Here is a 17,243-nt window from a genome sequence, read left to right as displayed (position 1 = left end):
GTTCACCTGGTGCCCTCTTTTAAAAGCAAACATCCTTGACCAGAGATAAAGAATCTGTGTGTGATCAGTCAATGGATTCTTTCCTTCAGTAAACAAGTGGTTTCAAGTTCCTGAAGGAAAGAGGGTGTGAGAAAGGGAGTTGGCGGGAGACCGGGCTTTGCCTTTAATCAGCAGAAGAGAGGTTTGGTGTCTGGTGAAGGGAATCCACTGTCTGGGCAGTGCAGGGCCACTTCCAAGAGGGAGAAGGGCAGGCCCACAGTGGGCAGGCCCCTTGAGGAGCATCTGATAGTGGAGCAAGTTAAGTCGCTATCTCCCACTGCACTGTAAGTTCTTGTTTCTTGTTCACTGATATTTCCCCAGGGCTTATCATAGTGTTTGTCAGACAGTGGTTCCTCAATGAATGTAGAATAAAAGCCATGTTTTGCAGGCTTTACCCTTTTGCCCAGGCTCAGCCTGACTGACCAAGGCTCAGAGGCACCTTCTGGAGCCTCCTTCTTCCCTGACCTTTGACCTTTTCTTCAGGTACCTCAGAGGCGGGATGCTTTCCGAAGGTACCAAATGCCCCATACATGTGTGGTCCCACCGACAGGCCAGTCCCTCATCATCCAGCCCTGCCCAGAGTCAGAATGAGCCCCGATTCCTCGTGTAACCCCCAGGTGGAGGCAAAGCCCTTGAGGGAGTGGCCGGCCCCACAGAACGGGCCCCGTTGTTGCCAGGCGCTGAGGGCCCAGTGGACTGCGGGGCCAGGGGCTGGCCAGAGCCCAGGCAGGGCCTTCCTCCCGGGCCTGCTTTTCCAGCCAGGTGCCTCTGGTCAGTTGTTTGATTCTTTTGTAAGAAACTCTTGGGTGATTTCTGGGCAGATACAGATTTAGAAAACAAACAAACAAAAACAAAACACAACAAAAAAAGACAACCCAAAACTATGTTTCCCCAGTAACAAAGAGACTGAATTAAGAGGCCAAGAGAATCAGAAAATGTCAAATTAGTGAAGTGTCAAATTAGCTTTCACCTGATTAAAATAGCGGCTCAAATTTCCCTTTTTATCCAGGACATTCATGATATATTTAAAAATTGTTAGCAGCCTGATCCTCAGGGCAGGCTGAAACATCTTCCATGAGTTTTGCTGACACAAAAAAAGGGCTCCTCAGACTGGCTCCTTGAAATGGAGTGGAAGGCAATGACCCCGAAATGTAACCCAAGGGGGATTTATCTCTGAGAAAGAGTCTCCTTGTCTGTGTTTTAAATTCATCTTCTGTGTGGGAGGAGTGGGGTGGGGGGCTGGAGGGTATATGGGAACCTCGTGTTTTTTTTAATGCAACATTTTTGGGGATGTATATATCTTCAAAAATATGTAATTACAGAAATGATGGGGGTGGGAGGGTGGGGAGTGGGTTATATGGGAACCTCTTATGTTTTTTAATGTAATGTTCTTTGTGATCTATTAACTTCAACCCAAAAAATAAAAAATAAATAAATAAAATCACCTTCTGATCCCTTTGTCATTCTATTCTAGTCTTCTCTAGAAAAAAAAGATGAATGAAAAAACGGTTTACTTGTGATTTATCCCTCGAAGGCAAGTTTGTATCTTAAAGAAATAATTTTTAATAAAAAAATTAATCACTCGTGGCTCAAGGTTTAGGGGTGCAGTGGGGAGTTTTGTTATGCCAAGGACGTCTCCCTGGAGCCCCGCAACCTCACCACAGGAGCAGACACCTCTTTCCCATGTGAGAAAGAACAGGGTAGCCGGGCGAGATTCTGAGCTTTTGTCCATCTGAAGATTGTCCATCTGAATTCATTACTCTGAAAAAAATGCTTGTTGAGCGTGGCAGAGATGAGCTCAGCCTGCGTGGAGGCTCAGGGGGCCCCTGGCTAGTGCCAGCAGCAGCCCCACAACCCAGGGCCGCAGGAACCCCGCTCGCAGCTTCCTCCTGCGGGGGTGGGGACATCGGCACCCGGCTGTGGAGCTCCAGTGTCGAGGGGCTCTTTTCGGTGACTGGAACAGACACAATTGATCTGGAACAATTCTTCAGACTAGACAAGGCAAGCGAACAAGCCAAAATGTGCTCTCAGGCTTACAGACATGATCAGAAATAGAGTTCACAAGTTTTGTTGTTTTTCATAATACTGACATTATGACAAGTTTTCCAGGAAGTGTCTTTTGGTTTGAAGGGGATCCCAAACTGATTTTTTTTTTTAAGATTTATTTATTTATTTATTTATTTATTTATTTCTCTCCCCTTCTCCCCCCCCACCCCGGTTGTCTGTTCTGTGTCTATTTGCTGCGTCTTCTTTATCCGCTCTGTTGTTGTCAGCGGCACGGGAATCTGTGTTTCTTTTTGTTGCGTCATCTTGTTGTGTCAGCTCTCCGTCTGGGTGGCGCCATTCCTGGGCAGGCTGCACTTTCTTTCGCGCTGGGCGGCTCTCCTTATGGGGCACACTCCTTGCGTGTAGGGCTCCCCTACGCGGGGGACACCCCTGCGTGGCAGGACACTCCTTGCGCGCATCAGCACTGCGCATGGGCCAGCTCCACACGGGTCAAGGAGGCCCGGGGGTTTGAACCGTGGGTTTGAACCGTGGTAGACGGATGCCCTAACCACTGGGCCAAGTCTGCCGCCCCAAACTGATTTCTGAGTGTCCTTCTACACTGGCTTCTGTGCTGGCTCTTGCTCTGCTGGACACCTTTAGGCAGGGTCCACTCGGGACACCTCACAGGGTCTCCATGTCCTTTGCTCCTGTTACCGCTATTGTAGGTGAGAGAGAAGCCGCGTGTGAAAATGATAAAGTAGCCCCTATTTACTGAGCACAGAACTGTATGCCAGACACAGTGCTAGGCACCTTGTGTATTTTAGCTCATTTTTACTGCTTTATTGAAATGCCATTTATGTATATTGAGCCATGTCTAGTCAACATGTACAATTTGATATTTTGACAAATCTATAAACTCATGAAACCATCTCCACAACCAATAATGAATATATCCATCACCTCCAAAAGATTCCTCTGTAATCTCTTCCTCCCACACCTCTCTGCCCTGCTCACCCCTGCCCCCCTATTTTTAACCAACCACTCACCCATTTTGTCGCTATAGATATAGTTTGCATTTTCTAGAATTTTATGTAAATGGAATCATACAGTATGGCCTCTTTTGGGTTGGCTTCTCTCACTCAGTATAATTACATGCTGTTATTTTTTTTAATATAGTTCATTCTGTTTTTATTGCTGAGTAGTATTCCATGGCATGGATTCACCACAATTAGTTTATCCATTCACCTGTTAACATTTGGCCCATTTCCAGGTTTAGGACACAAGATGAGACAGGTTTAAAACTGAGGTTGCTTGTTTTCATCAGTCCCTAGAGTAGAATGCTATAAAACCAACTTTCTGGTAATAGGCAGAAGTGCGGCAGTCCTGTCTCACCCTCAAGAGCCCATCCTTTTCCCGTTAGGAGTCCAGAGATCCAAATGTCCTTGAGTCCAGTTCAGTCCACTGCCAGCTCAGACTCCTTGCCACACAGCAGGGTGTGACAGCTGAGTAGGCAGGGCCTGTGGCAGGACAGGAATCCTTCTTTCACCTCTTGTAGGTTTTATTATTAATGCTAAGTGCTAAAAGCTATATCTAGGTCTATAGTTTTAAATCACTCAAATCTCAAGGAGAATCACTGCCATCAGTGATACCCTCAAATCCCATTCATGTTAATTTTGCTCATCCTTCTTCACCATTTTGGGGGGTCATCTTTATCATGTTCATGGCGACTAATCACTTCCTGTGCTATTTGGTGTGTAATAAGCTTCCTCTGGCAGCTCATCTGGAAGTGAGTTCAATCCCTTGCATGTGGATGAGTGTGCATGTACTCTATTTCCTTTTATTAACTTAGCAACCATTTCTCACCTTGTTCTCCAGCTTTGCAGCCAAGCTGAAAACAGGGCTCCTATTGATTTTGTAGCCTGGAGTTGGGTTGCTCTCAATGAAAAGGAAACATGCTCAGATCAGTCCCATGGAGCATGGCGCAAGCAGAGAAATGAGCCATAAATTCAGGTGTACCCAAGTAAAGGCAGAAGTTGGATTTAATTCTTTCTTTGTGTGCAGGCCAAATGCTGCAGTTGGGCTTAAACTGGCTGCACAGGGCAGATTTTTTGGAGCTTTTACCATGAAACATAATTTCCATTATTCACCCTACTCACAGCAGTTCCACAAGCAAAAGGAGCTACCACTGAGGACTGTGTCCGTCCCAGCTTACCTAGAGTACTAGTTCCTTGAGGCCACGTACATTTGAGACAGGGAGTAGGTATGCGAAGGGAGAGCTTTTCTATTCTATCTCTGTGTGTTTAACATTGCTGGGCATATATTTGTTAAGGAAAGAAGACACCTTATACTCTATTCAACATCTCAAATGGCATAGTTGTTATTGTTCAAAACCTGATATGGTTTTATTTTTAAAGTCATGGAAAATCAGGAAGTGGATGGCGCTCACGTGGTTGACTGCTGGCTTTCCACATGTGAAGTCTCAGGTTCAATCCCTGGCCCCAGAACCAAAAAAAAAAAAGTTAAGGAAAATCAATAACTGTGGAAAGGATTTTCCCTGTATTTTTGTTGTTTCTGTTAGGTTAATACAGATAGCTGAATGATTTCTTCAGTGTCTTGCTGGAGTATCCAGGCACAGCATGGATGGGGTTTGACCTACTAGCATATCCATATTTTCCCAGAGGGGGTGTGTTTCTTGCCTCGAAGGAGACAACCAGCCATTGAAGGAGATAACCAGTCATGGCAACCCCAGAGTCTCTGAGCATGACTTTGGTCCTTCTGGTTAATTTCCAAAGAGATTAAATTCCATAAAACTTTCAGCCTCAGAATGAGGAGTGAAAAGAGTAGAGGTTATAGAAGTCACTCATTTTGAATATTTTTCTTATAATTATTATTTTTTTGATGATAGAAAAAGACCGCTGGGTGATTGTTTGTTATTTTTCAATGAAACGTCTATGAGGAGAATCAAGGTAGAATTTCCTTTCTTTATTTTGTTTGCTTCCTTTCTTCCCCTTTTTCTTTGCTTGTCTTGCCAAAACTAACGTTTCTCTATGGTTTGGTACGCTGCATCCTCTAGCAGGACTTTTGATCTCTAAAGATTTAAAGTTTGGAGCAAGCGTCGGTGACCTTGAGTTTGAAAAAAGATTTTTTTTCTTAATTTCCTTAAAGTCCTGCTTTTTAAAACTTTCTGTCACTCAGTATTGTGGCTACTCTTAGGTTCGATCCAATTAAGTCAAAACAGTTTTTGGCAATTATCTGGTGAATTCAGAACAGTGGTGCTAGCCTGAAACATGCTCTCAGACCTGTGCTTAGAATTTGGTCATGTACCAAACCTTAGTATTTGGTCAGCTGGCTTCTGGGAAACACGCCGACCCCAGGTGGCCGGAGCGGCAGGGCTTGCCTAAACGTGGCGCCTCTCTGCCCTGGGTCAGGTCCAGAAAGATTCTCATGGGCACAGGCAGGGCCCAAGCTTAGGGATATAGATCCTCTCTCACCCTTAAATATGGTTGGTATTGGTCTAGCAACTTAAGGAGCCATTACAGTCTTTCCTTTTTCCCAATCGGTTTTCAGGTACTCAGGAATCATTCTCCTAGAGAGGTAAAGAAGAATTTCCTCTCTCTATTTTGTTTGCTTCCTTTCTTCCTACTTTTCTTTGCCGTTTCTGACTATTGTGGGGCAGCTTTAAGAAGACCAGTGCTCAGCTGCAAGGAATCTGATTATGCAAAATTTATAGCTTCTACCTTGGGAAGGCACAACTCATAATAAGGGATATTACCAAAAGCTAACCAGGGGTGGTCATCATTAAAATTCTAAAAAATTTTGTGCTCCAAAGGATGCCATCTAGAAAGTGGTAAGACAACCCAAAGAATGGGAGAAAAAAATTTCAAATCATATAATCATAAAGATTTACAAATCAGGAGACTTGTATCTAGAGTGAATGAAGAGGTATTATAACCCAACAACAAAAAGATAAAAACCCAATTAAAAATGGGCAAAAGATCTGAAGAGATATTACTCCAAAGAAGATAGACAAATGGTCAATAAGCACATAATAAGATGTTCAGGGAAGTGGATGTGGCTCAAGCAGTTGAGCTCCCACCCACTACATGGGAGGTCCTGGGTTCAGTTCCTGGTGACTCCTAAAGAAGATGAGCAAAACACATGTGATGGGCTGGCACAGCGAGCTGATGCAACAAGATGATGCAACAAAGAGACACGAGGAGGAAAACAAATGAGAGATCAATAAAGCAAGGAACTAAAGTGGCTCAAGCTATTATGCACTTCCCTCGGTTCCAGTGCCTCCTAAAAAGAAGACAAACATACAACTAACAGACATAGCAAGCACAAAACAATGAGGTAGGAAAGTGGGGGGGGGGATAAATAAATAAATCTTTTTAAAAAGAGCTCAACATCATCAGTCATCATGGAAATACAAATCAAAACCACAATAAGATACCACTTCATACCCACTGGGATGGCTAGGATAAAAAAAAACAAAAGAGATTAAATGAGTATTGGCAAGGATGTGGAGAAATTGGAATGCTCATAAATTGCTGGTGGGAATGTAATATTATGTAGCCACTTTTTTTAAAAGTCTGGCATTTCCTCAAAAGATTAGAATTGAAGTTACCATATGACCCAGCAACTCCACTCCTAGGTGTATATCCAAAAGAAATGAAAATACATGTCCATGCAAAAATTTGTATATGAGTGTTCACAGCAGCATTATTCACATTGGCCAAAAGGTGGAAACAATCCAAACGAATGGATACATAAAATGTGATCTATTCACACAATGGAATCTTATTCAACCAAAAAAAGGACTGAAGCTCTGATATATGCTATAGCATGGATGAAGCTTGAAAACGCTATGCTTAGAGAAAGAAGCCCTTGCCTTGGCCAAAGTTCCACTTGTATCCCCAGAATCCATGTACCGTAGGGAAGGATCATCTTCTCAGAGACAGAGAATTTTTCACCCTGGAATATTTTATTTCCTAGTTGAATATATTCCAAAAATCTTTAACTTAGAAAGTTGTTTCTGTAAGAGTCACCAGAGCCTGCTCTAGTTATGTATTTTGCCTTTTTACAGTATTGCCACTTAATCCCCTTTTGGCCCTTGCTTGTTGCAGGGTTTTTTAATCTTCATCTTCGCTGTGGAATTTTGTCAGACGCCAGTCACTTGCTAATTGGCTAGAGGCATTTCTTTCTCCCTATGAATTTATTTGAAGATTTAGTAACTGATTATGGACTTACAGGTTAATTATACCGCATCTTCAATGAAGTTAAGCCTGGAAATGGATCCCTCTACCTTTAAAAAGGAAAACAAAAAGGCTTGAAAACAGAACTTTCCTTAATCAAAAACGTGAAAGATGAGGTGATGTGCACTCTGGCAGCTGCCCATTAATGACTGTTCTAGCTTTATTTGCTGAGGTGATATGCACTCTGGCAGCTGCCCATTAATGACTGTTCTAGCTTTATTTGCTGAGGTGAATTGAGGGGAAGGTGGAAGAAGCAGAGATTAGGTTGCCAAATCCTCTCATTTCAGCTTGAAATTGCATAGGAGCTTACCAGTCAATTTTTTTGTATGGGAAATGTTTTAGTTTCCTAGGCTGCTTAAAGGAGATACCATAAAATTGGTACCATGGGATACCAATTTCCATTGGCTTAAACAGTGGGAATTGATTAGCTTACAATTTGAGGCCAAGAAAATGTACAAATCAAGGCATCATCAAGGCGATGCTTTCTTCCCAGAGTCTAGCTGCTGGCAATCCTTGGCTCCTCCGCCACATGGCAAGGTACATAGTGGTGTCTGCTGGTCTCTCCCTTCTTGTCTGGGTTTCATTGCTTTCAGCTTCTCTCTCTGAATTCATTCTGTTTATAAAGGACTCGGGCAATAGGATTAAGACCCATCCTGAATGAAGTGGGTCAAACCTTAACTGAAGTGGCCTCTTCAAAAGGTCTTACTTCACAATGGGTTTACACCCACAGGAATGGATTAGATTTAAGAATGTGTTTTTTTCTGGGGGTACATACACCTTCAAACTTTCAGAGAACAAGAGAAAAACAGTTCCCCATATATGCCCTATTGCAGGAGGCGCTCTGAATAAAGAGGCATAGGGGAATTATCTGAAGAACAAGGAATTGACAACTGAAGATGATTTAAGGTGGCACGAGAGGGGCAGGAAAGAACTAGCAAGTATTCCTTTAATCAACAAACACATACTACTAAATTCTAGACATTGCTCTATGCACTTGAAAAAAAAATAAGTTCCTGCCCCCAAAGAGCTTACAGCCTTGAAGAGAAATCAAACAGTAACAAGTGAGGGCATTAAAGCATCATCATTGCTCTAAGAGAAGTATGTGCATAACTTGGTTATGGGTGATGAGTCAGGGGGATGGTCGAGGAAAGCTTCTTAGAGGACAATCTTCTAGAGATGCACCTTCAAAGATTGATGGGGAAGAGGAAGGAAAAAAGGAGAAATGCAGAGAGAGAGAAGGATCCTCCTGGCAGAATAAACCACAGGAGCAGGAACAGGGAGACTTGAACTAGCCATAGGGCAGGCAGGAGAAGTCTGATTTGGTTTCAGTGTAGCTGTGATGCGGGGTGGGGCAAGAGGTAAGGCTGAACAGGTAGGCTGGACCAGAAAACCAGGGGACCCAAGAGAGCGACTATGCAGGCCAACTCTGTTGCAACCTACCCTTCTGACATGATTTACTCTCAAAATAGAAGGCTGCCAAACACTGGTCAGGGGCTGGCTTCTTTGAATCATATTCAAGTCAACTAAATGGTTCTAGAAAACAGAATCCAGGAACTCTGAGTGGAGCAATGTAATGAAACTGGCCCATGTGAGCATTCACAACACATTTCAAGAGAATTCAAGACCGATGCAGCTAAATAATCCAGAGAAGGAAGCGGAAGGGCAGCACAATGCTCAGTTACTGTGTGAAAGGGAAGAGAAAGCCACCTTCCCATCACCACGGCGTAAGTCGCAGATGGCCTTGCCCCAACAAGGCTCAGGAGAAAACAAATGCAGCCAGCAGAGATAAACCAAAAGTGGCTGCAAAAAAAGTAACTGCAAACGTTTTTAATGGTATTTCTCCAATTCCGGTGAATTCACTCCTTCCTCTGGCTGGATTCAGATTCAGAGCCAGCTCAAAGTATGGCAGGTCTTCTGTGCTTCTAGGCAATCATGCACACATCCATCCATTCATCAAGGCTTTGAGTCCCTGTACACCAGGTAGCATGGTCTCTGCTCCTGACTTTTGGTTGGGAGCACACATGCACACACACACACTTTTATTTTGCAATGAATAAGTGATGCATAATAAAGAAAATCAGTCTGCTCCATAAGTGCCAAGAGAGTATTTTTGTATCAGGAAAATATTTGGTGACAAGGAAATCACCTCTTCTGAACATCCTGTTTATAAACACCCTTGCTTCTTAATTAACCTCCCCATCCTCCAGTGAATGAAGCCTCCCTTCCTAACAGAACCACCCACATCAAATTTTCTAAGTGTCTGGAATAATTTTTAATGCCAATCTAGTTATTTTATTCAAAATTCCTCTGCTAAATCCAAGTGATAAATGCTGTACAGTTTTTCTCTGATATACCCTAGCTCCAACTCAAATCCACAGTCCTTCACTCATAGTCTGGAACCCCACACCTGGGTGTCTGCCAAAGAAACACCACTTGTGCCTCAACCCCTATCATTTCTGAGCAAAGCAATCATATTCCAGTTTATAATTGCTAACATATATCATCACGTTCCCTTGTTTGGAGCCAGTGGGACCATGAGGCCATTTCCAAGTCCTCTCCTGGGAAAAGGCAAGCTCAATGTACCAGGATGGGGTGGGGAACAGAGTTGTGGCACATTTGGCAGGGTCTTTACACTGTCTTTCCTGAAATCTTGATGGGGTGGATGGATTAGGGAGATGGGGAAAGGGAATTTTTTATATATTTTTTAATTGCTGGAGCCTTACTATGTTTTTGACCTTCTCCAACCTCATCCTGTTGCCTCTTACATAGACCCTCACAGCCTCCTATGCTACTTTCTTCCCAGTACTTGCTGCATGTCATAGACAGAAGAATGGATCTGTCCTATTGCCCATGAATGTTCTTTTATAGGGCAAAGGACTTGCATATGTGATTAAGTTAAGGATTTTGAGATGAGGAGATTATCCTGGGTTATCTGTGCACATAATCACAAGGGTCCTAAAAAGAGAAAGGCACAAGGAGTCAGAGTCAGATGTGATGATAGAAATGAGGTTGGAGTGATGGGATGAAGGGGTCACAAGCCAAAGAATGCAGGTGGCCTCCAGAAGTTAGAAAAAGCATGGAAACAGATTCTTCCCTAGAGGCTCCAGAAGGAATTAGCCCTGCTGACACCTTGACTTAAGCCCAGTGAAGCTGATTTTGGACTTCTGACCTCCAGAATCATAGAATAAATTTGGTTTAAGTCACCACATCTGTAGAAATTTTTTACATCAGCAACAGGAAATGAATGCATTCCACTTACTAACATTTTTTACTTGAGTCCGTCTCCCTGAATAGAAACCATGAGCCCATCCTTATCTCCCAAGCATGGTCAGTTAGGTTCGTTCAGGGTACAAGAAACAGAAACACATTCCAGTTAACTCCATTAAAGAATGTTTACCCTAATAATACTTGGGAGGGAAAGGAAAAGGCAAAATGGACCAGCAGCTGCCTTTCTAGGCTTTGTGGTAACTGGAATATCCTTTGGAAAGCAGTGCTAGTTTGGGTCACCAGGCAGCAATGCCAGTGACTCAGCAGCAGCAGTGGCTGTTCTAATAGAAATGTCGGTCCATTTTAATGACTCAACTGCTCTTTACCCTGCTCTTTACCAATTACCTGATTCTAAGTCTATTGTTCAACTCCCCCATAGCAGTTTGATATTACTTATGAATTCCAAAAAAGAAATATTGGTTTATGTTTGTACACTGGTCTTTTCCTCTGGACATATTAGAGTATATTGGATTCAGAGGTTTTACTTTTACTTGATTAAGTAACGATTAAGGCTTTGATTGGGCCACATTGGTAGGACATTGACTGCCCACTCCTTTGGTGGGCTGGGACTCAAGAAAAACTGCATCACAGGGAAGGGAGGTGGGAGTCTTGAGCTAGAACCCCAGGAAGTAAGCACACAGAGGAGCTTGGTCATGAAGAAAGAGAGAAGGTCCTGGGAAGAGAAACAAGCCATTCGCCTAAGAGTCTGCAGCTGGCTTTGTGGAGATAACAAAGCAGCAGAGCCCCAAGAAAGGCAAGCTCCAGGAAGAGAGGACCCAGGAAGCCTGGACCCTTACAGATGTTGGCAGCCATCTTGCTCCAACATGTAGCAATAAACTTTGGTGAGGGAGATAACTTGTGCTTTATGGCCTGGTAACTGTAAACTTCTACCCCAAATAAATACCCTTTATAAAAACCAACCAATTTCTGGTATTTTGCATCAGTACCCCTTTGGCTGACTAATAACACTGCCCCGCCCCCCCCAAAGAAGGAAGTTGATCTCTTGGTCTACCGCCACCCAGTGTAGAATTCTTTTGGGCGGGGGGGGGCAAAGCTCTTTCACTAAGCCAACTTGTATGATGCCTAGAAACAATAGATAGCTGCTTTGGGTCGGGTGCTGACCCCTGGTCGAAGCAGCTATGGTCAGGGTGGTGGAGTTGTGTGTTACTAAGGTTGGAAACCTTTAGGTGTGTTGTTGCACACAAACTGGGCAGGGGCATAGCAGTCAGGTGGAGTTCAGAGAAGCTTCTCCAATCCACTGGTGCATAGTAGGCTCCAAACAAATGCTTTTTGAGGGGAAGTGACTCATGGGGATACAAAAGAAATGTAAGCCATGATCCCTGCCCCTAAGGACTTTGTTGCCTTGGAGTAAAAGGCAAAAATAGATGGGGCCATTAGTGACAGGATAGTATTGCATTCAGCAGCCCTGTATCCCATTGCTGGTGTGTGGGAACTTACTTCCATGTTTCTTTCTGGCAGTTCTGAGACTTTGCTTCAATAGATAATGTAGTAGTTAGATTTGTGGAGGTAATAAATATAGCAGGGTAAACTGGGCTTTCTCTTTTTTAAGCCCTGGCTACCTCCTCCTTCCTCTGAAGTTGTGGAAACAACCTAGTATTAAGGAAGAAGCAATCTGAAAATGGCCCCTTGTATAGCCACCTAATTTAAGAAAACTTTATATCAGCTCTAGTAAGTTCAGGTTCTCATTTTAAGAGTCATGTTATGTTGCTAGAAGGTCTATAAATGGAGCCAAGTCAAGAGTCTTTGCAGAGAAATGAATCTTATTGGTGAGGTATGTTTAATTTCAGAAATTTGGGAGAAGAAATCTCAGTACAGAGTGGAAACCCCCTCCCCATTTCCCTACCCATGTGTCCAGAACCAATCTTCTCCCTGTCTTCCTGTGAGCCTGCACTCACTAAATGCCTGTGGAACCCTGGCTGGGGAAGAAAGTCACAGCATTCTGAGACTATGGACTACAGCCAAAGGTGCCCGTGACTGGGCCTGAAGCCAAATCGCTCCAGCAGGGAGGAGGGAGCTTCCTGGAGAGAGTGGGGAATGTAGACCCACTAAGAATGCAAAGAGGCGAAAAGCAAAGGCCTGGAGGAAGAGAGAGGGAGAACAGAGAATTAAGAAGATAGGGCCCATCCTCATGGACACCTTCAGGAGGCCTGGGCAGTGAGGGAAAGAGATGCTTGAGTTCCTCTCCTTGGATGAGCACAGCTTTGAGAACCAGACACGAGCCCCTCCATGAAACTCATTTAACTTCTTGTCCATATCCAGGGTGCTCTTGGTTCAGAGAAGTGGGGAAGAGGAAGAGAGAAAGAGGGGGATTACTCTGGTACCCCAAAGTCAATAGGCAGACATGGGTAAGTTTCTTCAAGGATGCTGAGATGCCATAAGATAGGTTGGGGTGCAAGGAAGCAAGATTGGAAAGCTGATCCTGGGAAGCAGGAGTCATAGCTCCTTGTCATTGAATCAGAAATGTGTCAAGGCAGCGAGCACAAACAATGGGGGTGGGGTGGGGTGATAAAAAATAAATCTTTTTATAAAATGTGTCAAATATCTGGGGGGGGGTGCGAATCAGGTACAGAACAAGATGGCTCTTAGCGCAGGCATTAGCTGTTAAAAAACAAGCAAAATATACAAGCATCATTTTGATTCTGTATAGTCAAAGAGTTCCAGAAAAATTTCCGGTGATCAGTGGATGGTAACTGGAAATTAATTCTCCCTAATTTAATATGCATAACATATTATTATGAAAGCAGGGACTCAAGCATATATTTGCACACTGATGTTCATAGTGACATTATCCATAATTGCCAAAGGATGGAAGCAACCCAAGAGTCCATCAACTGATGAATGGATAAATAAAATGTGGTTTATACATATGATGGAATACTACTCAGTCATAAAAAGGAATGAAGTCCTGGTACATGTGACAACATGGATGAACCTTGTCGAAGATATCATGTTGAGTGAAATAAGTCAGATATAAAAGGGCAAATACTGTATGAGCCCATTGATTTGAAATAAATAGAATAAGCAAGCTCATAGAGCCAGAATTTGGAATATAGGCTACCAGGGAACAGGGTAAAGATAGAGAATGGGAAATTAAGCCTTAAAATATACAGGGTTCCTATTTGGAATAATGGAAATGTTTTGGTAACAGATGGTGTTGATGGTTGCACAACATTGTGAATACAATTAACAGCACTGAAATCTATATCTGAATATGATTAAATGGGGACATGTTAGATGGTATATATGGAAACAGAATAAAATTTTTAAAAAAAATTCATGGAACTACACTACACAGTGAGTCCTTAAGTTAAACCATGGACTTTAATTAATAGTACAATTATTAAAATGTGCTATCATGAATTGTAACAAATGTTCCACACCAATGCAAGGTGCTAGTGGTAGATTTGTACTTGGGAATCCCGTATTTTATGAATGATTGTTCTGTGAACCCACAGCACCACTATTTAGAAAAAAAACCACAATAAACTAAAATATCTCTTTGTTTAATATGGTTCCTTTACTGATTTATTTTCATGAATATAAACCAATTTACAGTCACTTATAGAGTCATACCTGACCCCAGCGTCCCTAATCCTATTTTTCTCATAAGGTCTCATGTTCCTCAGGGGAAAATTCTTGCATCACAAAGGTTTTCACAAACCTAACCTCCACAGTTGGTCATGGCCCACTTAATGTAATAGTCAAGTTGTGCAACACTGCCGTTTGCTGACAAAAGGTTAGAGAGATGGCAGATATTATGGAGGGATAATAATAATGGCTATCATTTATTGATTGATTGCTATTTACCAGCCACCACACTCTACATTGCATCTTATTTAATCCTCCCAACAACTGGGAAATGTGCTGTTATCCCCACTTTACAGAGATGGAATCTGAGGCGCAGAATAGATGAGTTGCCCAAAGCTCCACAAACTATTAAATAATAGAGAGGGGATTTGAACTCAAACCCATCTGATGCTAAAGCTCATATGTGCTACCTGCCTACAGGACATCGTGGTGGGAGATAAGGCTGTGATGGCCCTTGAGCAATAAATGAGAAATATATAAAGGAGAAAAGGAGAAATTCAAACTAGGGTTGGAACAGAAAGAATGAAGACACAGATAAAGAGTTGTGGAAACCAACCTGCCTGGAACTTGGGTTCATGTTGGGACCTAGTAAAAGCTAAGGCTGCAGAGCCAGAAGGAGCTAAATGGAGGAAGCCCTTGAAATGCAGGCTGAGGCATTTCAACATGATTCATCACATGAAAGAGAACTTTGGGCTATTACAGTTTTAATTGGAGTGATGCAACCAGTTCATCTCATTTAACAATCCTTTAGGTCATTTTAAAAGTGATTATTTTTGCCAACAAGAATGCTAGCAAGTAGTAAGGAGACACTGGTATGGAGGGAGAGAGAATAGAGAAGAGGTGTTGAGAGGATATGGTAATTTTGCAGACAAGGCTAACGAAAAATTCTTTGACTAATTCATATTAGTATAATATTAGTATAATACTCGTATAAACTGGTTCTTCTTATTTGATACCACTGGGACAAAACTGGGTCCTCCAAACACAGGAAGAGGAGATATATGAGGGAAAATGAATTCTTTCACTTCTGCAGAAAGCTTTAGCTTGGTTCCTTTGGGAGGTAAATGGTGGCTGTTTCAGTTTCCTGGGTGCTAAAACAAATATCATGCAATAGGTTGGTTTAAACAATGGGAATTTATTTGTCTCATGGTTTTGAGGCTAGGAGAGATCCAAACTCAGGGCATCATCAAGGTGATGGCATTCTGAGGCTGGCTGTCAGTGATCCTTGGGTCCTTGGTTTTTCTGTCTCATGGTAATTCACTTGGCGGCCTCTCCTGGCTTCTCTGGGGTTCATTATCTTCCAGCTTCTTCCTGTGGCTTTCTCTCTTAGCATCTGAATTTTATTCTGCTTATAAAGGATTCTAGGAATGGGATTAACACCCATCCTAATTTAGTTGGGGCATAATTTAACTTAAATAACCTCATCAAAAGGTCCCATTTACAATGGGTTCACTCCCACAGGAATGAATTAAGATTAAGAACTTGTTTTTATGGGGTATGTAGCTCCAAGCCACCACAGCATCCGCTATGTCAATCAAACTCAGTGTTTTCTGTCCTAATCTTGGACCTTCATTAGCTGGTCATGGTAGCTGACTTCTATTTACAAATGAGATATCCCGCCTTGGGGGAGTCAGACCCTGAGGGGACCTGCGAATTGTGAGTCCGGTTCAGAAGAACATTTAGTCAGGGGGAATGGTGATGGTGAATTTTATTAAGGGCATATGGGCCAGACACTTTTACATATGCTATGTCATTTGGTTCCCCCATAGCCTGTGAAGTCTTTATTCTTATGTCACAGCTGTGGAAACAGAGGCTGAGACAGCACCACAGGTCCCCCAGCTAGCACTCAGTGGAGGAGGGGTCTGAGCCTGGCTACTTCTAACATCAAGCCCACACTATTTCTCCCCCATCACTGTGGACTGTACGTTAAAAGCAAACTAACTGAAGCAGAGGAGCCAGGGAAGGGGAGGAGGAGGCATTGCCACGATGGGACTTTAAGGGGAGTGTAAAAGAAAAATTCTAAAAGGTTTACCTTGTTTGGATGCAAGCTTCAGTTTGGATCTGCAATTTATGATCCCAGTGGGTTGGTTAACATTGAGCCGGGGGCTGGTGGATGCACTGCTGTCCTCCAGAATTGGAATTTCCTAGAAGGAATCATCACCCCCCACACACCTTCTTCCCAGAAAGTGAACTTGAAGGAATCCTCATGATGATGTGAGCAGGCTGGATTGCTGAGAGGGCCTTAATCCTTGGAGATTTATGCCTGTGACTTCACTATGAAAACAAAACTATTTTCCTCAAACTGTCAGGGGGCAACAATTAGAAGAAGAATGTGAGGTTGACTTTGACTAAGCATGTGGTTCGTAATAGAGCCTCTCTTACCAATGGGGTGATTTGTAGCCAAAATATAAAGGCCATGGCTAAAAAGAAAAAAAATAAAGAAAATGTAACAGAATTCCTACTACCCCACTCTGGAAGAGGGAAACAATGGGCATGTTTCAGGAATGAAACAATATGTTTTCGTATATTTTGTCAGCATTAAGATGCAGGTCATTCTGCACTTGGAAGTTCGTTTTGTATTAATTCACATAGGGTGGATCTATTTTTCCCTGTTGTTATAAAAACACCTCAAGACATGCATAACAGGTCTTCAGAGAATTTCACTGATTTCTGAGCCGCTGCAGATAATTGCACATTGGTATGGATTATACAAGAACAAGTTTGGATCCCAGTCTATGCCTGTCAGGATAATGGGGTATTTCGATCTCAGGTCACATGGGTATACTGGCTTCAGTCAGTGTCAAATTCCAACAGCATGAAGTCAATGGGGATAAGAGCAGTAGCCGAAGTGTAGACTGAACCTTAGGTGGTCTGGAGAACCTCATGGTAGTGGCCAAGACCCTGGCAAGAAGTAGATCCAGATAGTCTGAGGTCACCATGATCAAAGCTATCAGAAAAGTCCAGAGACAGTCTTGAAACCAAGGGGAGCCCCATGGGAACCAGCGGGTTTTTCAAAACCCACCTAGTATTTTCTGCCTCCCTGAAAGCAGAGACCATGTTTTTTGCATCATTCCATTCCCACACTAC

The sequence above is a fragment of the Dasypus novemcinctus genome, chromosome 17 (genome assembly GCF_030445035.2).
Source record: "Dasypus novemcinctus isolate mDasNov1 chromosome 17, mDasNov1.1.hap2, whole genome shotgun sequence".
Classification (NCBI taxonomy): domain Eukaryota; kingdom Metazoa; phylum Chordata; class Mammalia; order Cingulata; family Dasypodidae; genus Dasypus; species Dasypus novemcinctus.
Note: the sequence above shows the minus strand (reverse complement) of the source record.